The sequence below is a fragment of the Haliotis cracherodii genome, unplaced genomic scaffold (assembly GCF_022045235.1).
Source record: "Haliotis cracherodii isolate W230 unplaced genomic scaffold, xgHalCrac1.p SCAF_25, whole genome shotgun sequence".
In the NCBI taxonomy this organism is placed as follows: domain Eukaryota; kingdom Metazoa; phylum Mollusca; class Gastropoda; order Lepetellida; family Haliotidae; genus Haliotis; species Haliotis cracherodii.
This window is the reverse complement of record NW_027266281.1, coordinates 3,238,900-3,265,799: the sequence shown is the minus strand read 5'-3', so window position 1 is coordinate 3,265,799 and position 26,900 is coordinate 3,238,900. Positions and strand designations below refer to the sequence as shown.

At 46.2% G+C, this 26,900-nt stretch overlaps 1 protein-coding gene across 8 annotated transcripts in view; it reads left to right on the top strand.

Annotated features, from left to right (window-relative positions):
* LOC139472802 (pleckstrin homology-like domain family B member 1) overlaps positions 1 to 26,900 on the top strand; it is a 177,689-nt gene that overhangs the window by 126,979 nt on the left and 23,810 nt on the right. The window lies entirely within an intron of this gene.

Sequence of the window (26,900 nt, the reverse complement as noted above, 5' to 3'; positions counted from 1 at the left end):
AGACCTATTTAGATACACGTATAAAACGATCTGATCATGCATACACTGAAGTTGATTGATACTTTATCCGAACTTGAACATATGAATGTCAGAACAAATACTTGCTTATTCAGAAGGAAATGTGAACATATTTGTAATGTAACCATGGAGGTTTTTTGTTAATGTCATTAGGCAGTATATCAGGTGACTAACCATGGGTCCGGGTAGTCCTGTGGGTACCTGGGTCCTACTCAGGACCGACCTGAGTACCCGAGTTACCCGTCCCAGCCCTAGGAGCAACCCATGCTTGATGTAAAAGGCGACTCAATGGATCAGGTGGTCCGACACTGGGATTTTGTTGATGCTGTGTCATCGCACCCAGACAGGGTGGATCGATGCTGAAAATATCCATCCCTAGAACACCTGGCCCATGTTTAGTGATTTACAGATAGCTGTCTTACAGCTGGAATATTGTGCAGCTGTCTTACAGATGGAATATTGTGCAGCTGTCTTACAGCTGGAGTATTGTGCAGCTGTCTTACAGCTGGAGTATTGTGCAGCTGTCTTACAGCTGGAGTATTGTGCAGCTGTCTTACAGCTGGAACATTGTGCAGCTGTCTTACAGCTGGAGTATTGTGCAGCTGTCTTACAGCTGGAGTATTGTGCAGCTGTCTTACAGCTGGAGTATTGTGCAGCTGTCTTACAGCTGGAACATTGTGCAGCTGTCTTACAGCTGGAGTATTGTGCAGCTGTCTTACAGCTGGAGTATTGTGCAGCTGTCTTACAGCTGGAGTATTGTGCAGCTGTCTTACAGCTGGAGTATTGTGCAGCTGTCTTACAGCTGGAGTATTGTGCAGCTGTCTTACAGCTGGAACATTGTGCAGCTGTCTTACAGCTGGAACATTGTGCAGCTGTCTTACAGCTGGAGTATTGTGCAGCTGTCTTACAGCTGGAACATTGTGCAGCTGTCTTACAGCTGGAACATTGTGCAGCTGTCTTACAGCTGGAACATTGTGCAGCTGTCTTACAGCTGGAATATTGTGCAGCTGTCTTACAGCTGGAACATTGTGCAGCTGTCTTACAGCTGGAGTATTGTGCAGCTGTCTTACAGCTGGAGTATTGTGCAGCTGTCTTACAGCTGGAGTATTGTGCAGCTGTCTTACAGCTGGAACATTGTGCAGCTGTCTTACAGCTGGAGTATTGTGCAGCTGTCTTACAGCTGGAGTATTGTGCAGCTGTCTTACAGCTGGAGTATTGTGCAGCTGTCTTACAGCTGGAACATTGTGCAGCTGTCTTACAGCTGGAGTATTGTGCAGCTGTCTTACAGCTGGAGTATTGTGCAGCTGTCTTACAGCTGGAGTATTGTGCAGCTGTCTTACAGCTGGAACATTGTGCAGCTGTCTTACAGCTGGAGTATTGTGCAGCTGTCTTACAGCTGGAGTATTGTGCAGCTGTCTTACAGCTGGAGTATTGTGCAGCTGTCTTACAGCTGGAACATTGTGCAGCTGTCTTACAGCTGGAACATTGTGCAGCTGTCTTACAGCTGGAGCATTGTGCAGCTGTCTTACAGCTGGAACATTGTGCAGCTGTCTTACAGCTGGAGTATTGTGCAGCTGTCTTACAGCTGGAACATTGTGCAGCTGTCTTACAGCTGGAGTATTGTGCAGCTGTCTTACAGCTGGAGTATTGTGCAGCTGTCTTACAGCTGGAGTATTGTGCAGCTGTCTTACAGCTGGAACATTGTGCAGCTGTCTTACAGCTGGAGTATTGTGCAGCTGTCTTACAGCTGGAGTATTGTGCAGCTGTCTTACAGCTGGAGTATTGTGCAGCTGTCTTACAGATGGAACATTGTGCAGCTGTCTTACAGCTGGAGTATTGTGCAGCTGTCTTACAGCTGGAGTATTGTGCAGCTGTCTTACAGCTGGAGTATTGTGCAGCTGTCTTACAGATGGAACATTGTGCAGCTGTCTTACAGCTGGAGTATTGTGCAGCTGTCTTACAGCTGGAGTATTGTGCAGCTGTCTTACAGCTGGAGTATTGTGCAGCTGTCTTACAGCTGGAACATTGTGCAGCTGTCTTACAGCTGGAACATTGTGCAGCTGTCTTACAGCTGGAACATTGTGCAGCTGTCTTACAGCTGGAATATTGTGCAGCTGTCTTACAGTTGGAACATTGTGCAGCTGCGGGATGTAACCATTGCAAAGAAAGAGGTTTTGACATCCAGCCTAATACATGAATTTGAAAATCAAGATACGTTTTCTACATCCCAAGATGTTTTTTGTCGCATTCAAACAAGATTATCAAGAAAAGGGAAGTAACTCCAGGCAATTAAAAAAAAAAATTTCTTATTTGAAGTCAAATTTTCCTAATTTACTTCCCACTTATTCTGTTCAGAAATTACTGTATTATGAAGTATAAAGAAATGGATATAAGGGAGGTAACTCTGATCAGCCAGGGGGCGTCTGCCACACAGGATCTACACCAGTGTTTCACTACTTATGTGGGCTTTGTGTCAAAAGATTTTAATTGAAAGCGCTCGTCAATTAGATCAATCCTTGGTTGATAGTTCATTAATATGATCAGTCAATCTGGTGCAGATGCCAAAACAATGTTTCCATGGAAACAAGAAGTATATTTATTATACATACACATCTAGCTTGGCATGTACAATTCATTTGAACATCTAACCTTCATTGATGTATTTATTGTAATATCTCTATGTTTAATTGAGTGGTTTTAACGTTAGAGCTTCGCTTGTTACCAATCCATTTTCACACTTTTGTGAAAATATATATGTTTAAACCAAGTATCTAAAAAAAAAAGTGGATAATTTGTTTAGCCTTTTTCTAATGGATAGAAATAATTCGGTTACCTTTCCAATATTTTCTTCTGCAATGTGCTTGCGGACTGGGTCGTTGAGGTCGTTGAGGGATAGCAGGAAGATAGTGAGTGAGTGAGTTGGGTTTAACACCGCTTTTAACAGTATTCCATTTATCTCACGGCGTGTCAGCTTCATGTTGGAGGAAAGACCCAAGTGATGCAGGTCTCAGACGTTTACCACTTCGGTGAAACCCACGAGCACGGGTATGGTGCTGACAAACCTAGAAACATAATCGGTGCGAACCGGGATTCGAACCCACAATCATAGGTTTCTGGCGTGTCCAGGGGACGCAACTGGGCCACCCGTGCCCCCGGAAGACAGTACCTGTGAGGGGAATGGAGGGGACTTTGTATCAGTGATAAGCTCCATCCTCCCAGCCTTCATCGTCAGTATTTGTTCCCACATGACAGATGAGATCAATCACGATGTCATTGTTTTATTGGAAAATCAATTTCAATTTCCTATTTTGAGCAGAAACTGTAGAAATGCACTGGAAAAGTTTGCTCACAAACAAGTTATAAAATATCAGCTTTTGTATCAAATTTTGATTGATGGAGAATTGATTCTCTTAGCTTTTCTAATTTGTGTTATTTTGTCATGGTTGTCGGGTTCGCTGCGGCCTCTGTTTTGTATCAGTTGTTGAATGAGCAGATTGGCTCTTTCGAAGAAATTTATGGCATCGAGCCCGATTTGTTCAACTGCCGTTGATTTAATCGTTTGCCTTTTCCCACTGGGTAAATAGTCCTCCTATTGTGTGTGTATTGATTGATTGACTGATTGGTTTGTCAATAATCTAACGTCATTGATCCAAGTAATGATCCAACACTTATCAGGGACACCGCTCTCATTGATTATGCATGATAGGGGCCTGATTCTTTGATACACTGACCCCAAACGAGGCTATTAAACAAACATTTGTTCAAGGATACCATTTGTTACTTCAAGGCTAAATGGGTATTGATTATACAAACAGAGCTCCCCGATCCACAGAGCTTTCATATGCTACGTAAATTTTTGATGAACTGGAGAGTAGGGCTGGAACGACTCCAAATTTACTACCCGGGTACCCACACCCCTATTACCCGACCCGACCCAGGTACTCGCTGTTGGTGTCAAGAGATAGGTACAAAATGTCCGATTGGTAATAGTTTGACAGTAGCTCTGGCAGAATGTTTTTAGATAGACATATAAAACGATGTTGTCACACTGAAGTTGACTTAAGTTTTAGCTATGTTCAAACATATTTAAGTCAGAAGAAACATGTTCATAGTCATGAAGAAATGCGAACATTAGAGACTTAAAATTGTCGTGTAACAATGTAGTTTTACAGTGATTTTTTTGTCATGACACAATACATCACATCACTAACCACAGGTCCGGGTAGTCCTGTGGGTACCCGGGTCCTACTCAGTACCAACCCGACCTGGGTACCCGAGTTACCCGTCCCAGCCCTACTGGAGAGTTACGATAGGTCGTAATGGTACGAATTGTTTGTGGATTAGGGCCTAGTTTCTTTAATGCTGGCCCAAAATGAGGATAGACTCAGAGGGGTCCAGGTGAAGAACATTTGAAACTCACGTCAAGTTGTTTTGAGTAGGACCAAAAGGAGTGTAGAACCCAACTCATTATAGCTGAATTATTGGCGATCCCAGTGTCGAACATTCACTGCAAGTACTCCCAACTTCTTCATGGCCTCATGAATAGAACGTCTGGCTTCATGGTCTTGCGGATAGAATGTCTGCCTTCATGGTCTTGTGGATAGAGCTGCCTTCATCGTCTAGTGGATAGAGCGTCTGCCTTCATGGTCTTGTGGATAGAGGGTCTGCCTTCATGGTCTAGTGGATAGAGCGTCTGCATTCATGGCCTTCATGGTCTTGTGGATAGAATGTCTGCCTTCATGGTGTAGTGGATAGAGCGTCTGCCTTCATGGTGTAGTGGATAGAGCGTCTGCCTTCATGGTGTAGTGGATAGAGCGTCTGCCTTCATGGTCTTGTAGATAGAGCGTCTGCCTTCATGGTCTTGTGGATAGAGCGTCTGCCTTCATGGTCTAGTGGATAGAGCGTCTGCCTTCATGGTGTAGTGGATAGAGCGTCTGCCTTCATGGTCTAGTAGATAGAGCGTCTGCCTTCATGGTCTAGTGGATAGAGCGTCTGCGTTCATGGTGTAGTGGATAGAGCGTCTGCCTTCATGGTCTTGTAGATAGAGCGTCTGCCTTCATGGTCTTGTGGATAGAGCGTCTGCCTTCATGGTCTAGTGGATAGAGCGTCTGCCTTCATGGTGTAGTGGATAGAGCGTCTGCCTTCATGGTCTAGTAGATAGAGCGTCTGCCTTCATGGTCTAGTGGATAGAGCGTCTGCCTTCAAGGTGTAGTGGATAGAGCGTCTGCCTTCATGGTGTAGTGGATAGAGCGTCTGCCTTCATGGTCTAGTGGATAGAGTGTCTGCCTTCATGGTCTAGTGGATAGAGCGTCTGCCTTCATGGTCTAGTGGATAGAGTGTCTGCCTCCATGGTGTAGTGTATAGAGTGTCTGCCTTCATGTTGTAGTGGATAGAGTGTCTGCCTTCATGTTGTAGTGGATAGAGCGTCTGCCTTCATGGTGTAGTGGATAGAGTGTCTGCCTTCATGGTCTAGTGGATAGAGTGTCTGCCTTCATGGTCTTGTGGATAGAGTGTCTGCCTTCATGTTGTAGTGGATAGAGTGTCTGCCTTCATGGTCTAGTGGATAGAGAGTCTGCCTTCATGGTCTTGTGGATAGAGCGTCTGCCTTCATGGTGTAGTGGATAGAGCGTCTGCCTTCATGGTCTAGTGGATAGAGTGTCTGCCTTCATGGTCTTGTGGATAGAGTGTCTGCCTTCATGGTGTAGTGTATAGAGTGTCTGCCTTCATGGTGTAGTGGATAGAGTGTCTGCCTTCATGGTCTAGTAGATAGAGCGTCTGCCTTCATGGTCTAGTGGATAGAGGGTCTGCCTTCATGGTGTAGTGGATAGAGTGTCTGCCTTCATGGTCTAGTGGATAGAGGGTCTGCCTTCATGGTCTTGTGGATAGAGGGTCTGCCTTCATGGTGTAGTGGATAGAGTGTCTGCCTTCATGGTCTAGTGGATAGAGCGTCTGCCTTCATGGTGTAGTGGATAGAGTGTCTGCCTTCATGGTCTAGTGAATAGAGCGTCTGCCTTCATGGTGTAGTGGATAGAGCGTCTGCCTTCATGGTCTAGTGGATAGAGTGTCTGCCTTCATGGTCTAGTGGATAGAGCGTCTGCCTTCATGGTGTAGTGGATAGAGCGTCTGCCTTCATGGTCTAGTGGATAGAGGGTCTGCCTTCATGGTCTTGTGGATAGAGTGTCTGCCTTCATGGTGTAGTGGATAGAGCGTCTGCCTTCATGGTCTAGTGGATAGAGTGTCTGCCTTCATGGTCTAGTGGATAGAGCGTCTGCCTTCATGGTGTAGTGTATAGAGTGTCTGCCTTCATGGTCTTGTGGATAGAGTGTCTGCCTTCATGGTGTAGTGGATAGAGTGTCTGCCTCCATGGTATAGTGGATAGAGGGTCTGCCTTCATGGTCTAGTGGATAGAGTGTCTGCCTTCATGGTGTAGTGGATAGAGTGTCTGCCTTCATGGTGTAGTGGATAGAGTGTCTGCCTTCATGGTCTAGTGGATAGAGGGTCTGCCTTCATGTTGTAGTGGATAGAGGGTCTGCCTTCATGGTGTAGTGGATAGAGGGTCTGCCTTCATGGTCTAGTGGATAGAGTGTCTGCCTTCATGTTGTAGTGGATAGAGGGTCTGCCTTCATGTTGTAGTGGATAGAGGGTCTGCCTTCATGGTCTAGTTGATAGAGTGTCTGCCTTCATGGTGTAGTGGATAGAGGGTCTGCCTTCATGGTGTAGTGGATAGAGTGTCTGCCTTCATGGTCTAGTGGATAGAGGGTCTGCCTTCATGGTGTAGTGGATAGAGTGTCTGCCTCCATGGTCTAGTGGATAGAGGGTCTGCCTTCATGTTGTAGTGGATAGAGGGTCTGCCTTCATGGTCTAGTGGATAGAGTGTCTGCCTTCATGGTGTAGTGGATAGAGGGTCTGCCTTCATGGTGTAGTGGATAGAGGGTCTGCCTTCATGTTGTAGTGGATAGAGGGTCTGCCTTCATGGTGTAGTGGATAGAGTATCTGCCTCCTTGGTCTAGTGGATAGAGTGTCTGCCTTCATGTTGTAGTGGATAGAGGGTCTGCCTTCATGGTGTAGTGGATAGAGTGTCTGCCTTCATGTTGTAGTGGATAGAGGGTCTGCCTTCATGTTGTAGTGGATAGAGGGTCTGCCTTCATGGTCTAGAGGATAGATTGTCTACCTTCATGGTGTAGTGGATAGAGGGTCTGCCTTCATGGTGTAGTGGATAGAGTGTCTGCCTACATGGTCTAGTGGATAGAGTGTCTGCCTTCATGGTGTAGTGGATAGAGGGTCTGCCTTCATGGTCTAGTGGATAGAGTGTCTGCCTTCATGGTGTAGTGGATAGAGGGTCTGCCTTCATGGTGTAGTGGATAGAGGGTCTGCCTTCATGTTGTAGTGGATAGAGGGTCTGCCTTCATGGTGTAGTGGATAGAGTATCTGCCTCCTTGGTCTAGTGGATAGAGTGTCTGCCTTCATGTTGTAGTGGATAGAGGGTCTGCCTTCATGGTGTAGTGGATAGAGTGTCTGCCTTCATGTTGTAGTGGATAGAGGGTCTGCCTTCATGTTGTAGTGGATAGAGGGTCTGCCTTCATGGTCTAGAGGATAGATTGTCTACCTTCATGGTGTAGTGGATAGAGGGTCTGCCTTCATGGTGTAGTGGATAGAGTGTCTGCCTACATGGTCTAGTGGATAGAGTGTCTGCCTTCATGGTGTAGTGGATAGAGGGTCTGCCTTCATGGTCTAGTGGATAGAGTGTCTCCCTTCATGGTGTAGTGGATAGAGGGTCTGCCTTCATGGTCTAGTGGATAGAGTGTCTGCCTTCATGTTGTAGTGGATAGAGGGTCTGCCTTCATGGTCTAGTGGATAGAGTGTCTGCCTTCATGGTCTAGTGGATAGAGGGTCTGCCTTCATGGTGTAGTGGATAGAGTGTCTGCCTTCATGGTCTAGTGGATAGAGTGTCTGCCTTCATGTTGTAGTGGATAGAGTGTCTGCCTTCATGGTCTAGTGGATAGAGTGTCTGCCTTCATGGTGTTGTGGATAGAGTGTCTGCCTTCATGGTCTAGTGGATAGAGTGTCTGCCTTCATGGTGTAGTGGATAGAGCGTCTGCCTTCATGGTCTAGTGGATAGAGAGTCTGCCTTCATGGTGTAGTGGATAAAGCGTCTGCCTTCATGGTCTAGTGGATAGAGTGTCTGCCTTCATGGTGTAGTGGATAGAGTGTCTGCCTTCATGGTCTAGTGGATAGAGGGTCTGCCTTCATGGTTTTGTGGATAGAGTGTCTGCCTTCATGGTGTAGTGGATAGAGTGTCTGCCTTCATGGTCTAGTGGATAGAGTGTCTGCCTTCATGGTGTAGTGGATAGAGCGTCTGCCTTCATGGTCTAGTGGATAGAGAGTCTGCCTTCATGGTGTAGTGGATAGAGCGTCTGCCTTCATGGTCTAGTGGATAGAGTGTCTGCCTTCATGGTGTAGTGGATAGAGTGTCTGCCTTCATGGTATAGTGGATAGAGGGTCTGCCTTCATGGTCTAGTGGATAGAGTGTCTGCCTTCATGGTGTAGTGGATAGAGTGTCTGCCTTCATGGTCTAGTGGATAGAGGGTCTGCCTTCATGGTGTAGTGGATAGAGCGTCTGCCTTCATGGTCTAGTGGATAGAGAGTCTGCCTTCATGGTGTAGTGGATAGAGCGTCTGCCTTCATGGTCTAGTGGATAGAGTGTCTGCCTTCATGGTGTAGTGGATAGAGCGTCTGCCTTCATGGTGTAGTGGATAGAGAGTCTGCCTTCATGGTGTAGTGGATAGAGCGTCTGCCTTCATGGTCTAGTGGATAGAGGGTCTGCCTTCATGGTCTAGTGGATAGAGTGTCTGCCTTCATGGTGTAGTGGATAGAGGGTCTGCCTTCATGGTGTAGTGGATAGAGTGTCTGCCTTCATGGTCTAGTGGATAGAGTGTCTGCCTTCATGTTGTAGTGGATAGAGTGTCTGCCTTCATGTTGTAGTGGATAGAGGGTCTGCCTTCATGGTCTAGTGGATAGAGTGTCTGCCTTCATGTTGTAGTTGATAGAGGGTCTGCCTTCATGGTGTAGTGGATAGAGTGTCTGCCTTCATGGTCTTGTGGATAGAGTGTCTGCCTTCATGGTGTAGTGGATAGAGTGTCTGCCTTCATGGTCTTGTGGATAGAGGTTCTGCCTTCATGGTCTAGTGGATAGAGTGTCTGCCTTCATGTTGTAGTGGATAGAGGGTCTGCCTTCATGTTGTAGTGGATAGAGGGTCTGCCTTCATGGTCTAGTGGATAGAGGGTCTGCCTTCATGTTGTAGTGGATAGAGGGTCTGCCTTCATGTTGTAGTGGATAGAGGGTCTGCCTTCATGGTGTAGTGGATAGAGTGTCTGCCTTCATGGTCTAGTGGATAGAGGGTCTGCCTTCATGGTGTAGTGGATAGAGTGTCTGCCTTCATGGTCTTGTGGATAGAGCGTCTGCCTTTATGGTCTAGTGGATAGAGTGTCTGCCTTCATGTTGTAGTGGATAGAGGGTCTGCCTTCATGGTGTAGTGGATAGAGGTTCTGCCTTCATGGTCTAGTGGATAGAGGGTCTGCCTTCATGTTGTAGTGGATAGAGGGTCTGCCTTCATGTTGTAGTGGATAGAGGGTCTGCCTTCATGGTGTAGTGGATAGAGGGTCTGCCTTCATGGTGTAGTGGATAGAGTATCTGCCTTCATGGTCTAGTAGATAGAGCGTCTGCCTTCATGGTGTAGTGGATAGAGCGTCTGCCTTCATGGTGTAGTGGATAGAGTGTCTGCCTCTGTGGTGTCGTGGGTAGAGTGTCTGCAGCGTTAATCACCTTTTCGAATCAGCTGTAAGTACTTTAGAAATTGAAGGTCTGCAGTAGCAGAATCATCCGTCGTACTTTGAGACACACTGTCAACAAATGTTCATGACTGCTTTTAGCAAAAACATATTTCATCATTATGAGTTGAAACATTAGTAGACTGTCTGGAAACTGTTTAGCAAATCCGCAAACCGAGCACATGACTAAGTGGGAACATGAGAAGTGCTGGGGAGGTATAAAACAGCTGTAGAACGTGGAGTGCGGGGGCCGTCTCTGATGATGTCTGTTCTCAAGACTGCTTGACACAGCCCTATTCCATCTCCGTCTTTCCATCACTCCCATCTGAGCCCACCCCTCAGGACTCGCATTCCTCCCCTCAATCTTTGCCCCTCTCAATCTATGCCCCCCTCAATCTATGCCCCTCTCAATCTATGCCGGTCTCAATCTATGCCCCTCTCAATCTTTGCCCCTCTCAATCTATGCCCCTCTCAATCTATGCCCCCCTCAATCTATGCACCCCTCAATCTATGCCCCTCTCAATCTATGCCCCTCTCAATCTATGCCCCTCTCATTCTATGCCCCTCTCAATCCCTCTCAATCTATGCCCCTCTCAATCTATGCCCCCCTCAATCTATGCCCCTCTCAATCTATGCCCCTCTCAATCTATGCCCCTCTCATTCAATGCGGGTCTCAATCTATGCCGGTCTCAATCTATGCCCCTCTCAATCTATGCCGGTCTCAATCTATGCTGGTCTCAATCTATGCCGGTCTCAATCTATGCCCTTCTCAATCTATGCCCCTCTCAATCTATGCACCTCTCAATCTATTGGCCCCACCACTCAATCCAATGGCCCCACCCACTCAATCCAATGGCCCCACCCACTCAATCCAATGGCCACACCCACTCAATCCAATGGCCACACCCACTGATTCCAGTGGCCATTCCTCAATCCTATGCCATCCTCTCTCATTCCAATTCCAACCCCACTATCCAATGCCCAACCTCCTGTCAATCCAATGGCCCCCCATCTACATCCTATAACCACCGCCTCCCCCTCCAACATCCACCCCCCCCCCCCCTTCCACACCCTCACACCCCTCCAAAAACCCATACCAACAGCCACAACCCCCTCCCAGAGCCACCCACATCTGAGTACACCCCTCAGGACTCTCATTTCCGCACCTCAATCTCTGCCCCTCTCAATCTATGCAGGTCTCAATCCAATGGCCCCACCAACTCAATCCAATGGCCACATCCACTCAATCCAATGGCCACACCCACTCAATTCAATGGCCCCACCCACTCAATCCAATGGCCCCATGCACTCAATCCAATGGCCTCACCCACTCAAGCCAAGGGCCACACCCACTCAATCCAATTGCCCCATCCACTCAATCCAATGGCCCCACCCACTCAATCCAATGGCCATTCCCACACCTACACGCCCCTCCCACACCCACTCCCACAACCACATCCACATCCACACCCACAATCCAATGACCACCCAACTATAATATGCTCTCCTCCCAATCCTATTCCACAGCACACACCCTCATTCCAGTGACCACACCCTATCACCCAAAGCCCCCCCCCCCCCCCCCCCCCCCCCCCCCTCCCCCCCAGACGCATGTTCTGCAAGATTAGCCCTGGGAGTGCCTGTAGTGTCCCTGCGTTGCATGGTGCCGGTGAGGGTCTACTAATCTCCGAGCTGTGAAACAGACATACATATTTAAACACCTGCCAATTACCAGCTGTACGTCGCCTAACAAGGTTTTGTTTGAGACGCTATCATCGTCAGCTGGAGCTGGAGTCAAGGCTGTGTTCCTATAGATTCCTGCATCAGCTCAGTACCCCAGAAGTTGCCCCACTCAGTCGCCTGTGAAACACTTTCCTACTTTGAAAAGCCAAATGAATAAATAACCACCAGTAAACCAGCTACTCTGACAAATAGATAGAGGATATCTTATGTGTCGAGTCAAAGATAATGTTTCTCTCATTGAGTGATGAGGCAAAGGAGGTACTATTCCCCTGCCGCGAAATGAGGGAAACATGATATTTCATGAGATATGTGGAATATCCTATTTATTATATATATTTTGTGAAATTGTCTCCCGGAAATTTAGTTTTTATTATTTCAAATGTAAAACCTTGAGATGTAAATTCTCCCTGCATGACATACACCTTGTAATTGCAACTTGAAAAATAGGTCAGAGTTTGCGAAATTTAAAAAAAAAAAATCAGAAGTAATAAAAAATATTTGAGGTCACTAAAATTCTTCATCATACATTTTAATATGATTATTTACAACATTTAAACTCCTAAAAAATATATTCTTGATAGCCACGAGACCGCTGTGGGAAGCGAAGGAATACACGCGGGTCATGTAACAAAAATTTCATTTTGCGAAACGATCTGTCTCGGTTGACGAGTTAAATGAGAAATTTACAGTTTATGATGAAACATTTTCAGGAGAATAACTAACGGCAAGAAAAGATATTAACTCCATTAATGACTATCGGGTCGACTCGGAGTTAGCATATGGTGTGTGAGTAGGGTATCCATGTTCAACTGTGGTATGGTATGTCAGTGGGCTAGCGGTATGAAACCGGCGTAAGTCCGGACTAGTACATACACACAGGTATGCAAGTGTAATAGTCTTGAATGTCACTTTGAACCACATTTCACCTCACCTCACGTTATGCTTTACTATACACTCATTTTGAAAATTTTTAATTTTCCTCCAAAAACCTGTGAAGATCCGGGATAGAATAGGTCTTAAGCAACCCATGCTTACCGTAAAAGGCGACTATGCTTGTCGTAAGAGGCGACTAACGGGATTGGGTGGTCAGGCTCGCTGACTTGGTTGATGCATGTCATCATATCCCAATTGAGTGGATCGATGCTCATGATGTCAATCACTGGATTGTCTGGTCCAGACTCTATTATTTATGGACTGCCATCATATAGCTGGAATATTGCTGAGTGCAGCGTTACACAACAAACAAACAAACTTCCTCAAAAAAATTTTTTGGCTCAAAGTTTTAAGTAACAAAATATCAGGTTTTCACCTGGAGCTGCAAAAATATCTGATCTCAATACAAAATCGTGGCCCCTCCCCCTAAAATATCAAATGGTCAGTCCCACTATAGAGCTGTTATTTATTGACGTTTTGAATACCCTGCAAAGTTTATTTTGTCTTATGGATGATTTGCAAACCTATTGAGCTCCCTCCCCTAAAGAAGTCAATTTTCCTTTCCATATTAGACTTTTAAACTTCTCCGTCATCAAGGCTCTTTGATAAGTGCTCTGCACCTATTCGCAGTCATGCCAAAAGATATGCCATTAGCTTCTAGCCATTAGCTTATCGCCATTCAACCAAGCTTCCCTCATGATTAAGCCAGTACACGACTCACGTCAGTGCATATGCACATGGAGACACCTGGTCGTGTAAAAAGCGCCCTGTCGTAACTCTAAGTATTGTTACTGGTTGTAGGGGCGGTCGGGTAGCCTAGTGGTTAAAGCGTTCGCTCGTCACGCCGAAGACCCGGGTTCGATTCCCGACATGGGTACAATGTGTGAAGCCCATTTCTGGTGTCCCCCGCCGTGATATAGCTGGAATATTGCTAAAAGCGGCGTAAAACTATACTCACTCACTCACTACTGGTTGTAAACTTCCGATTCTTTAAGTGAAATGAATAATTGATTTCAATATATTTTTACGTTATGGAATTATAAATGTAGGGGCCATTGTGTGATCTGTGTTTCTGCTGAGTCTGTGTTTCTGCTGATTCTGTGTTTCTCCTGGATCTGTGTTTCTGCTGGGTCTGTGTTTCTGCTGGGTCTGTGTTTCTGCTGGGTCTATGTTACTGCTGGGTCTGTGTTTCTGCTGGGTCTGTGTTTCTGCTGGGTCTGTGTTTCTGCTAAGTCTGTGTTTCTGCTGGGTCTGTGTTTCTGCTGGGACTGTGTTTCTGCTGGGTCTGTGTTTCTGTTGGGTCTGTGTTTCTCCTATATGTGTGTTTCTGTTGGGTCTGTGTTTCTCCTATATGTGTGTTTCTGTTGGGTCTGTGTTTCTCCTGGGTCTGTGTTTCTGCTGGGTCTGTGTTTCTGCTGGGTCTGTGTTTCTGCTGGGTCTGTGTTTCTGCTGGGTCTGTGTTTCTGCTGGGTCTGTGTTTCTGCTGGGTCACTGTTTCTGCTGGGTCCCTGTTTCTGCTGGGTCCCTGTTTCTGCTGAGTCTATGTTTCTGCTGGGTCTGTGTTTCTGCTAGGTCTCTGTTTCTGCAGGGTCTGTGTTTCTGCTGGGTATGTGTTTCTCCTGGGTCTGTGTTTCTGCTGGGTCTGTGTTTCTACTGGGTCTGTGTTTCTGCTGGGTCTGTGTTTCTGCTGGGTCAGTGTTTCTGCTGGGTCCCTGTTTCTGCTGGGTCTGTGTTTCTGCTGGGTCTGTGTTTCTGCTGGGTCCCTGTTTCTGCTGGGTCTCTGTTTCTGCTGGGTCTGTGTTTCTGCTGGGTCACTGTTTCTGCTGGGTCCCTGTTTCTGCTGGGTCCCTGTTTCTGCTGGGTCCCTGTTTCTGCTGAGTCTATGTTTCTGCTGGGTCTGTGTTTCTGCTAGGTCTCTGTTTCTGCAGGGTCTGTGTTTCTGCTGGGTCTGTGTTTCTCCTGGGTCTGTGTTTCTACTGGGTCTATGTTTCTGCTGGGTCTGTGTTTCTGCTGGGTCTGTGTTTCTGCTGGGTCAGTGTTTCTGCTGGGTCCGTGTTTCTGCTGGGTCCCTGTTTCTGCTGGGTCTGTGTTTCTGCTGGGTCTGTGTTTCTGCTAGGTCTCTGTTTCTGCAGGGTCTGTGTTTCTCCTGGGTCTGTGTTTCTGCTGGGTCTGTGTTTCTACTGGGTCTGTGTTTCTGCTGGGTCTGTGTTTCTGCTGGGTCTGTGTTTCTCCTGGGTCTGTGTTTCTGCTGGGTCTGTGTTTCTCATGGATCTATGTTTCTGCTGGGTCTGTGTTTCTGCTGGGTCAGTGTTTCTGCTGGGTCTGTGTTTCTGCTGGGTCAGTGTTTCTGCTGGGTCAGTGTTTCTGCTGGGTCCCTGTTTCTGCTGGGTCTGTGTTTCTGCTGGGTCTTATTTTCGGGGCATTCACGAGAAGATGGTGATGAGGCTTCTTCTGCTCTACACGTAATGCCGACACACCTCAAGTCCTTACATGAAACCTGCTTACTTGTAAAACCTCTTGGGGAATGTCATTTTAGCTGTCAATATCCAACTCAAAGACCATGTTCATTCATAAATCTTTCACATGTGCATTATGTTTAGAAAGGAACTTCGTCATTGTGCAGTAAGCTGATAACTCAAGCATGGCAAATGAAGGAATTCAATGAAAATGTCACAGCCCTTTGAAACGTCTCACTGAAAATCCCCCTAAGAATGGCTTTAAAAACACTTGTTCATTATGGCAATATTTTTATTATGAAACTTTGATTTGCAATGAATTACTTTTGTTCAGCGACGTGTCACTGTACTGCAAGATTTGTTTTAATAACCTGAGGCATTTTATAGTTCAGTAGTTTGTGGAATAGTTTCAGCTACCAGGTCTGTGCTGCTGATGCTGAGAAACAGATGACGGAGCTTTGGATAAGCTTTTGGTTCAATCTCATTAAAATCAGATCTTAGTTCTCGCTACCGCTAAACAAAGATCTGAGGACATCCCATTACGGGTCACATCAGACCAAACTTTTGTGAACTTTGACTGACCAATTGAATAACTAACAACAAGTCAGCAATAGCCAATCAGAAGGCAGCTTAATCGAGCTTTATGGCACGAGTTTCAAACTGGCGACTACGCTTCGAAACATATTTTGACATTTGCTCCGTTAAAAAATTAAAAACTGAACAAAAGAACATCCTTGAATGACGAAAAGATTGTATGTATACAGACGTAAAGCCCATAACTTTCGTTCGGAATACCCTGTGTGTTCTTTTTCGAGGTTGCACGATACAAAATCACATTCCAACTGTCACTTTCATGATCTGCTAAGCAATGCTTTGATTGGTCGTTCTGACATGACCCGCAATGGGATGTCCTCAGATCTCTGTTTAGAGGTAGCGAAATCTAAGATCTGACTTTAATGAGATTAGCTTTTGGTTATTTGGGTATTTTACCCAGGGGTTTGATTTTGATTGGGTATCCACAATTGCTTGTGGTTTTGACATGGAGGTCCATCCATGGCCCGGCCCAGATGGTGGAGAACGAAATTAATAAATACAAACTTTTTTGGAATAGGCGTGTATACAGCCGTAGGCCTATCCAGGCCAACTAAAAAGTTCTAGACTAGGCTGTGCTTCCTGGGAGAAGTGTAGAGGGGGCAAGGGCAGAGCCTCACCAGCATGTGCGAGCATCACCTAAACTCTCTTTGCTGCATTTTTTATTTTAATCTGTAAATGATAATAATAATAATCACGCTTTCGAAATGTCACGCTTGCATCCCAAATACCAAGCTGTCAGACTCCCCATTGTTCTCGGTGCCTTATGTTTGGTACCTCCCAATCTGTTGACTGACATTGGGAGAGTACCCGGGTTTGCTACCAGGAATACAGCTCTTCTGACAATCTGGGTAATGCAGAAGGCTGCAGTGTTAAGGAGTCTTCACATTCTCCGAAAAGTCCTGGGTGGGTTTGACTAGGCAGCGCTTCCTGGGAGAAGTCCCATTCACTGTCTGGGCTGCGTGTAGAGGGGGCAAGGCCCTGAGCTGATGATGAGCCTAACCAGCCTGACTGTGCCAGGATCACCCATACCCTCTTTGCTGCATTTCTTATATTAATCTGTACATAATGATAATAATAGGTCAGGCCTACACACACTTATGGATGCAGATTAGGGACAAACTCCAGAATACCCATATCAAGGAAAGACTTTGGGCAGAGTACAAATGTAGACTTAATAAAATCTGGAGTTCAGAGGTAAACGCTCACATTTTATTTAAAATCTGTACATAATAATATTTGTGATAACATTGTCACTAGGAATGGGACGAGTCCAAATTTACTATCCAGGTACCTAACCCCCAATTGAGTACTGAGTCCTTCTGAGTACCCACCTGATCCCAGTACCCACCTGATCCCAGTACCCACCTGACCCCAGTACCCACCTGACCCGAGTACCCACCTGACCCCAGTACCCACCTGATCCCAGTACCCACCTGACCCCAGTACCCACCTGGCCCGAGTACCCACCTGACCCCAGTACCCACCTGACCCGAGTACCCACCTGACCCCAGTACCCACCTGACCCCAGTACCCACCTGACCCGAGTACCCACCTGACCCCAGTACCCACCTGATCCCAGTACCCACCTGACCCCAGTACCCACCTGGCCCGAGTACCCACCTGACCCGAGTACCCACCTGACCCGAGTACCCACCTGACCCCAGTACCCACCTGATCCCAGTACCCACCTGACCCCAGTACCCACCTGGCCCGAGTACCCACCTGATCCCAGTACCCACCTGACCCCAGTACCCACCTGATCCCAGTACCCACCTGATCCCAGTACCCACCTGGCCTGAGTACCCACCTGACCCCAGTACTCACCTGACCCCAGTACCCACCTGACCCCAGTACCCACCTGACCCCAGTACCCACCTGACCCAAGTACCCACCTGACCCCAGTACCCACCTGGCCCAAGTACCCACCTGATCCCAGTACCCACCTGATCCCAGTACCCACCTGATCCCAGTACCCACCTGACCCCAGTACCCACCTGACCCCAGTACCCACCTGACCCGAGTACCCACCTGACCCGAGTACCCACCTGTCCCCAGTACCCACCTGATCCCAGTACCTACCTGACCCCAGTACCCACCTGACCCCAGTACCCACCTGACCCCAGTACCCACCTGACCCCAGTACCCACCTGACCCCAGTACCCACCTGACCCCAGTACCCACCTGGCCCCAGTACCCACCTGACCCCAGTACCCACCTGACCCCAGTACCCACCTCGCCCCAGTACCCACCTCGCCCCAGTACCCACCTCGCCCCAGTACCCACCTGACCCCAGTACCCACCTGGCCCCAGTACCCACCTGGCCCGAGTACCCACCTCGCCCCAGTACCCACCTGACCCCAGTACCCACCTGGCTCGAGTACCCACCTGACCCCAGTACCCGAGTTACCCGACCCAGTCCTACACTCAAAGGCCCTGCATTATGCAGTATGCTGATTAGTCAAGCATAGCAATTGACTGTACTCAATGAAATGAATGTCCCAGCTATTTCTTTATGAAAAAAAAAATTATGCACTTTTTTTGTATTCCTTGTCAGAAAATAAGAAACAAATCACAAATTATTATCCCTGTTATTTCCGTCTGTCGATTGTGTATTTCCATCTGTAACTGTATATCAGTCACTTGATTGTGACTGTTTATCCTGTCTTTATCAACACTTCCTGTTTACCTGTGATATATATCTGTCCTACCTGTGAGATTTACCTCTCTACATGTCCATGTGTGAGATCTCCCTTTCTACCTGGCTGGCTGTGAGATCTACATGTCCATGTGTGAGATCTCCCTCTCTACCTGGCTGTCTGTGAGATCTACATGTCCATGTGTGAGATCTACCTCTCTACCTGGCTGGCTGTGAGATCTACATGTCCATGTGTGAGATCTACCTCTCTACCTGGCTGGCTGTGAGATCTACATGTCCATGTGTGAGATCTACCTCTCTACCTGGCTGGCTGTGAGATCTACCGTTCTACCTGGCTGGCTGTGAGATGTACATGTCCATGTGTGAGATCTACCTTTCTACCTGGCTGGCCGAGAGATCTACATGTTCATGTGTGAGATCTACCTCTCTACCTGGCTGGCTGTGAGATCTACCGTTCTACCTGGCTGGCTGTGAGATGTACATGTCCATGTGTGAGATCTACCTCTCTACCTGGCTGGCTGTGAGATCTACCGTTCTACCTGGCTGTCTGTGAGATCTACATGTCCATGTGTGAGATCTACCTCTCTACCTGGCTGGCTGTGAGATCTACATGTCCATGTGTGAGATCTACCTCTCTACCTGGCTGGCTGTGAGATCTACATGTCCATGTGTGAGATCTACCTCTCTACCTGGCTGGCCGAGAGATCTACATGTCAGTGTGTGAGATCTACCTCTCTACCTGGCTGGCTGTGAGATCTACATGTCCATGTGTGAGATCTACCTCTCTACCTGGCTGGCCGAGAGATCTACATGTCAGTGTGTGAGATCTACCTCTCTACCTGGCTGGCTGTGAGATCTACATGTCCATGTGTGAGATCTACATGTCCATGTGTGAGATCTACATGTCCATGTGTGAGATCTACATGTCCATGTTTGAGATCTACCTCTCTACCTGGCTGGCTGTGAGATCTACATGTCCATGTGTGAGATCTACCTCTCTACCTGGCTGGCTGTGAGATGTACATGTCAGTGTGTGAGATCTACCTCTCTACCTGGCTGGCTGTGAGATCTACATGTCCATGTGTGAGATCTACATGTCCATGTTTGAGATCTACCTCTCTACCTGGCTGGCTGTGAGATCTACATGTCCATGTGTAAGATCTACCTATCTACCTGGCTGGCTGTGAGATCTACATGTCCATGTGTGAGATCTACCTTTCTACCTGGCTGGCCGAGAGATCTACATGTCCATGTGTGAGATTTACCACTCTACCTGTCTACCTATGAGATGTTCCAATCAGAAACCAACAGATAATCACATCAACATGGACTGTCTGTGACTCGTGTCACACATTGTTTGACGATCACCCCAAAGGTGGCTTTGACCCATTTTGTTAAGTCAAGCTGGCAGGTAACTCAAGTGTTCTCAAGAGCAAAAATCCTCACCTGAGGATTGTCTGAATGTGACTTCCCCATGACGGTAGTTTAAATATGCAGTTTTACGTTGTTTTTGAGTTAAGTTATTCATGGTATTTGCTGCAACAACTGTTTACCACTCCTTAGAAGTGCTCACGCCATGAAGACAGACTGCTCTGCACTCACAGGGCTTAATGTGACACTGACTTTGTCAAACTTGTGCTCGGTGTCAAGCCGTACTTGATGTGTAGCATATGACTGAGACAGGTTTGTATTAACTCTTTATTTTATTCAACCAGGGGAGAAATATGTGTGACATAGGGCTATATTTCATACTGTATGTCCTGGTTTGTAATGTTATTTATGCAGGTGTCAGACAAGGTTCTGTCTTCTTCCCCTGATTATTATTATTTCTACCCCTGTCTGTGAAGAACAATGTATTTAGTTGTAAGTTTCTTTCTTTAAGAGTTAGGTTACAGATTGATAATGTAATATCCTTTTCAGATACTGTATATCGCTGTGTATAAGGCAAGTTTTTTGTACCTAGAATGAGGGGGTTAAGAAGGTCATATTTAACGCCCTTAGATCTTCATGTGTTGTGGGTCGGTGAAAACAATTTACAAAGGCATCAGACAGGGTGCTCACCTTCACTTAGGATTATTTTCTGTATTTTAAGAAAAATCTTTATGGTTGTTGCTGCTTTAGTTAGAAAGTTAAGATGACAAATGTAAGTCTTATAAACATTTTATTAACTGAACTTGAGGTCAGATATTACAGGACAACTGAATATCATTCATGCTGTAGGGGATAGGGTGATGTCTTATACCCGTAATATATTAATGGGATTGTTGTACAAAAGGTACAGGTTCATTTGAGTTAGGGGCGGTCATGTAGCCTAGTGGTTAAAGCATTCGATTGTCACGCCGAAGACCCGGGTTCGATTCCCAACATGGGTACAATGTGTGAAGCCCATTTCTGGTGTCCCCTGCAGTGATATTGATGGAATATTGCTAAAAGCGACGTAAAACCATACTCACTCACTCACTCATTTGAGTTAAGAATATTATTCCTTCAAATGTAATCTTAATTCATGAAGGTGCTTGGAAGCACTCTCTTTATTCTCATTGTTGAACCCGTAGGGAATCAAACTTGGCTGTTTGGGGGACGTGAATGTAGGTTCGGGGGCGTGAATGTAGGTTTGAGGGTGTGAATGTAGGTTTGGAGGTGTGAATGTAGGTTCTGGGTCGTGAATGTAGGTTCTGGGTGTGAATGTAGGTTGGGGGGGCGTGAATGTAGGTTGGAGGATGTGAATGTAGGTTTGTGGGGCGTGAATGTAGGTTCTGGGTGTGAATGTAGTTTGGGGGGCGTGAATGTAGGTTGGAGGATGTGAATGTAGGTTTGTGGGGCGTGAATGTAGGTTGGGGTGGCGTGAATGTTGGTTGGCAGAAGTGAATGTAGGCTCGGGGGCGTAAATGTAGGATGGCAGAAGTGAATGTAGGTTTTGGGAGGTGAATGTAGGTTCGGGGACATGGATGTAAGTGAAGGGAGTGATGTGGGTGGGGAATGTAGGCTCTACTAAAGACCACTTAACACCCTTACGAGATCAAGCTTGTTACTGTGTGAATATCTCGCTTGTCGATCTCAAATCAATTCTATCGGTACCCGTCAATTTTGTTCATCAGTCAGTACCGGTGTGAAAGGAAACTACTGTCCTATCAATTAAAGATCAATGCACCACAAGAGGCAAACATTGATCAATCGTTTAGACGTTAATTGCAAAATATTGTCCCATATTCAGAACGTGTTCTTTGATCTTAGCAACTGAGTGTTGATTAACTTCAGCTTAGCCATCAAATATTGTCCTGGTCACGCCAAGGCTGATTATGGCTGCTGTATCTGAGGAAGTGACACCAAGATGGAGATTCTTCGTGATAAGTTTGTTTTATTATATTCTTCAACTTAGTTGCTGAGAGGTGCGATCACTCCCTGTATTTTCATAGCTGTGTCATTGGGTGATTTGACACTGAATTGTCGTTTGGTAATTTTCATAGCTGTATCATTGGGTGATTTGACACTGATTTGTCGTTTGGTAATTTTCATACTGTGTCATTGGGTGATTTGACACTTGATTATGGTGTAGTAATTTTCATAGCTGTGTCGTTGGGTGATTTACAACTGGATTAACGTGTGGTAATTTTCATAGCTGTGTCATTGGGTGATTTACAACTGGATTAACGTGTGGTAATTTTCATAGCTGTGTCATTGGGTGATTTGACACTGGATCATCGTGTGGTAATTTTCATAGCTGTATCATTTGGTGATTTGACACTGGAATATGGTGTAGTAATTTTCATAGCTGTATCATTGGGTGATTTACAACTGGATTAATGTGTATGATGTATCTGGTTTAACAGGAGATGGCTAAATAGTAACAGCAGGATTATTAAGAGAAGGCTGTGGTGTAGTGGATAGAGTGTCCGTTTAGTTCGATTCCAAGGCAGCGTCGCACCAAAAAGATGGTACTTGTTATTACCCTGCCTGGCGCTCGGCATTAAGGAGGTAAAACAGTGGTCGGCTCGGAGTCAGTATACTGTGTCTGAGTGGGGTATCCATGTTAAACTGCGGCATGGCGTCTGAGTCAACTAGCACTAAAAGTCTGTCATAAGTCCGAACTAGTACAAGCAGAGACACCCACATGCACTCACATGCATACATGACGTTATATGAGTGAGTGAGTGAGTATGGTTTTACGCCGCTTTTAGCAATATTCCAGCAATATCACAGGGGGGGACACCAGAAATGGGCTTCACACATTGTACCCATGTCGGGAGACGTTATATGAGCAATAAACTTGAACATGGTGACATTAAATCTCCATTTCACCTGGATCGAAGCTCATGATGTCAATCACAGGATTGTCTGGACTCGATTATGTACAGACCGCCGTCATATAGCTGAAATATTGCTGAGTGCGGAGTTAAACAACAAACAAACAAACAAACAAACATGTGCATACATCAAGTAATACAAGCAATAAACTTGAACATGGTGACATTAAATCCCCATTTCAACTCACCTCACTTCATGATATTAATGATCAACTAACGGGATCGGGTGGGCAGGCTTGCTGACTTGCTGGTGTATGTCATTGATCCCAATTGCGTGGATCGATGCTCATGATATTAATCACTGGATTGTCTGGTCCAGACTCGATTATTTACAGACCACCGTCATACAGCTGGAATATTGCTGAGTGCGGCGTTAAACAACAAACCAACAAACCAAATGATTAAAGTGTCCTGACCTTGACATCTCTTTAATGTGACACTTATTGCCGGTGCCTGCAGAATGCATTTATCAGAGGGACCTGTGGGGTCACACAGCCCGTCCTGGTCCTGAAGCCCCGAGGCTCCCGAGGCTCCCGTTTCCGGGATTATTGTTTTTCCATTGTATACGTAATACAGCCGGAAGCCTCAGTGCTGTAACACAGGGTTGGACTGGGTGAACGCACTCACTGTCAGATGAAATAAGCCGTCTGGTGTTTGTGGGTTTTTATAGCCATATCCTTGGAAGATGTGACAGTGTTTGTTTGTAGTACAACTAACTGCAGTTATAACGAACTCAAAGGGTTCAATTTAGTTTGTTATAACCGTAGTTCGTTATGAGCACATTTACAGCATTTATACAGCAAATGGACAGGACCAAAAAACAGTTCATTATATCCGTCAGTTGGTTAAAAGCGTGTTTGTTATAAACGTAGTTTACTGTACCATATTCGGCGTATTAAGCGCCCCGCTCTAACAAGCGCCCACGGCGATATTTGCTAATATATTGGCTAGTGAACAATCCCAATTAGCACCCCTTCCTATTGATCAATGTACACAAGACTTATTTATTCGCGTAAAATACGCATTCGTGTGTTATATGCACCCTTAATTATGGGCAATTAAATTTTGGAAAAATATATCTGTTGTACATAAACATTTCAGGCTGTCGGCATAAACCACGAAATTTACCTTTCAACTGTTTGTTTTTTCACCAAGATAATATTCTAACAAGAGCCCCCTATTTCTTATTTTGAGAGTGCCCTGGGCGCTTATTACTTCGAATACGGTACTTCGAATGTGGCACACACAGTTTCTGGGGCACACATAGTTTCTGGGCACACACAGTTTCTGGGGCACGCACAGTTTCTGGGCACGCACAGTTTCTGGGGCACACACAGTTTCTGGGCACACACAGTTTCTGGGGCACACACAGTTTCTGGGGCACACACAGTTTCTGGGCACACACAGTTTCTGGGGCACACACAGTTTCTGGGCACACACAGTTTCTGGGGCACACACAGTTTCTGGGCACACACAGTTTCTGGGGCACACACAGTTTCTGGGGCACACACAGTTTCTGGGCACACACAGTTTCTGGGGCACACACAGTTTCTGGGGCACACATAGTTTCTGGGGCACACACAGTTTCTGGTCCACACATAGTTTCTGGGCACACATAGTTTCTGGGGCACACACAGTTTCTGGTCCACACACAGTTTCTGGGCACACATAGCTTCTGGGGCACACACAGTTTCTGGGGCACACACAGTTTCTGGTCCACACATAGTTTCTGGGGCACACACAGTTTCTGGGGCACACACAGTTTCTGGGGCACACATAGTTTCTGGGCACACATAGTTTCTGGGGCACACACAGTTTCTGGGCACACACAGTTTCTGGGGCACACACAGTTTCTGGGGCACACACAGTTTCTGGGCACACACAGTTTCTGGGGCACACATAGTTTCTGGGCACACATGGGGCGGTCGGGTAGCCTAGTGGTTAAAGCGTTCGCTCGTCACGCCGAAGACCCGGGTTCGATTCTCGACATGGGTACAATGTGTGAAGCCCATTTCTGGTGTCCCCCGCCGTGATATTGCTGGAATATTGCTAAAAGCGGCGTAAAACCAAACTCACTCACTCACTCACTCTGGGCACACATAGTTTCTGGGGCACACACAGTTTCTGGGGCACACACAGTTTCTGGGGCACACATAGTTTCTGGGGCACACACAGTTTCTGGGCACACATAGTTTCTGGGCACACACAGTTTCTGGGGCACACACAGTTTCTGGGGCACACACAGTTTCTGGGGCACACACAGTTTCTGGGGCACACAAAGTTTCTGGGCACACACAGTTTCTGGGGCACACACAGTTTCTGGGGCACACACAGTTTCTGGGCACACATAGTTTCTGGGGCACACACAGTTTCTGGGGCACACACAGTTTCTGGGGCACACATAGTTTCTGGGCACACATAGTTTCTGGGCACACACAGTTTCTGGGCACACATAGTTTCTGGGGCACACACAGTTTCTGGGGCACACATAGTTTCTGGGGCACACACAGTTTCTGGGGCACACACAGTTTCTGGGCACACATAGTTTCTGGGGCACACACAGTTTCTGGGGCACACACAGTTTCTGGGGCACACACAGTTTCTGGGGCACACATAGTTTCTGGGGCACACACAGTTTCTGGGGCACACACAGTTTCTGGGCACACATAGTTTCTGGGGCACACACAGTTTCTGGGGCACACACAGTTTCTGGGGCACACACAGTTTCTGGGGCACACTCACTCGCAGGCTGACGTCTTCCTTCTGGAGGGGGCTGAGTGATGTTAAATAACATACCAACGTCGGAGATTGTGTCATGTGACACTTGAAATGTCGTGATCATGGTCATGATCATGAAACTATTTTTATTTCCAAGATGCGAATATTTTTGTATTGAGAGACATTATTCTAAATGTCTTGATACTGGAGTTGATGCGGAGTCGGATGTAGAGTCAGACAGCCTTGAGAACTAAAACCGTACTATTGATTACATGTTTGTTTAGGGGCTTAAATATGGTACTAATGTATGTCACATGATGTGGACAGACATGGCTGAGAATGCATCAGACTGCATTATGCGAATTCTGTGTTCTCCTTTCTTGAAGGGACTATATGACTACATGTAATGAAATAAACTTATTTAATTCTAAGGTTCTAGGGGCACATTCCACAAAGCGATCTTAGTGCCATGACTGTCGTAAGCCTGTGTTGAAGTGTGGAGTTACGGTCATCTTAGTGCCATGACTGTCATAAGCCTGTGTTGAAGTATGGAGTTACGATCATCCTAGTGCCATGACTGTCATAAGCCTGTGTTGAAGTATGGAGTTACGATCATCTTAGTACCATGATTGTCATAAGCCTGTGTTGAAGTATGGATCATCTTAGCGCTGAGATCGCTTTGTGGAACGGGGCCCTTTTGTGTTCCAGAAACTGAAATGCTTTGTCCTGACCAGTTTAGGCTGATTTTGAATATCTCAATTTTCATGACAGAAATGTTTAGGATGGTATTGATGATGATCCTACCGGATACCTATTCACTGCTTGGTACCATAACTGAAACTGAAACTCGCTGCATCGCCTTCATCTCTCCATTGTCTTGTCACTTTTACAATTTTGATTTTAAATGTTCCCAGACAATTCTGATCATATTTTTAACATGGCCTATCACATGGGCACAACATGTGAAGCCCATTCTTGATATCCCCCGCCGTGATATTGCTGGAATATTGCTGAACGTGGTGTAAAACTATACTTACTAACTCACTCATCATGCCCTATTGCATAGATCAATGCTGATGATGTCAATCACTGGAGCGTCTGGTTCAGACTTGATTATTTACAGACTGCGTCATATTGCTAAGTGCGGCGTTAAACAACAAACAAACATACTAGAAGCCAGGGCCCTGTTCCACAAAGTGATCGTAGCGCTAAGATGATCGTAACTCCCATACTTTAACATAGACTTACGAAAGACTTAGCGCTAAGATCGCTTTGTGGAACGGGGCCCAGGTAACTTGGCACTAGTTCTCATGCCGCCTCCCCACGATGTCACAGACTGGATCAATAGTTGTGATTTGTGCCATCATATACATTACTGCTGTTGTGTGCAGACAATAAGATGTTTAAATTGAATGTCTGCAAGCTGTCAGTCGTCATTTGGACCAGCCTGTTTCTAGTCATGCACTTGAACAGTGCTGTGGTACTTGCAGTGGCTGCCCACTTGGATGAGAATGTACTGTGGATCTACATGTAACTAGGAATAATACGTCTTTGTCAGTTTTTAATTAAAGTTGATGTTTTTCGTTTGCGTTTATTCCGAAATCAATATAGCCATCTGATGTAATGTCATTGTTGATTCAGAAAGTAATTT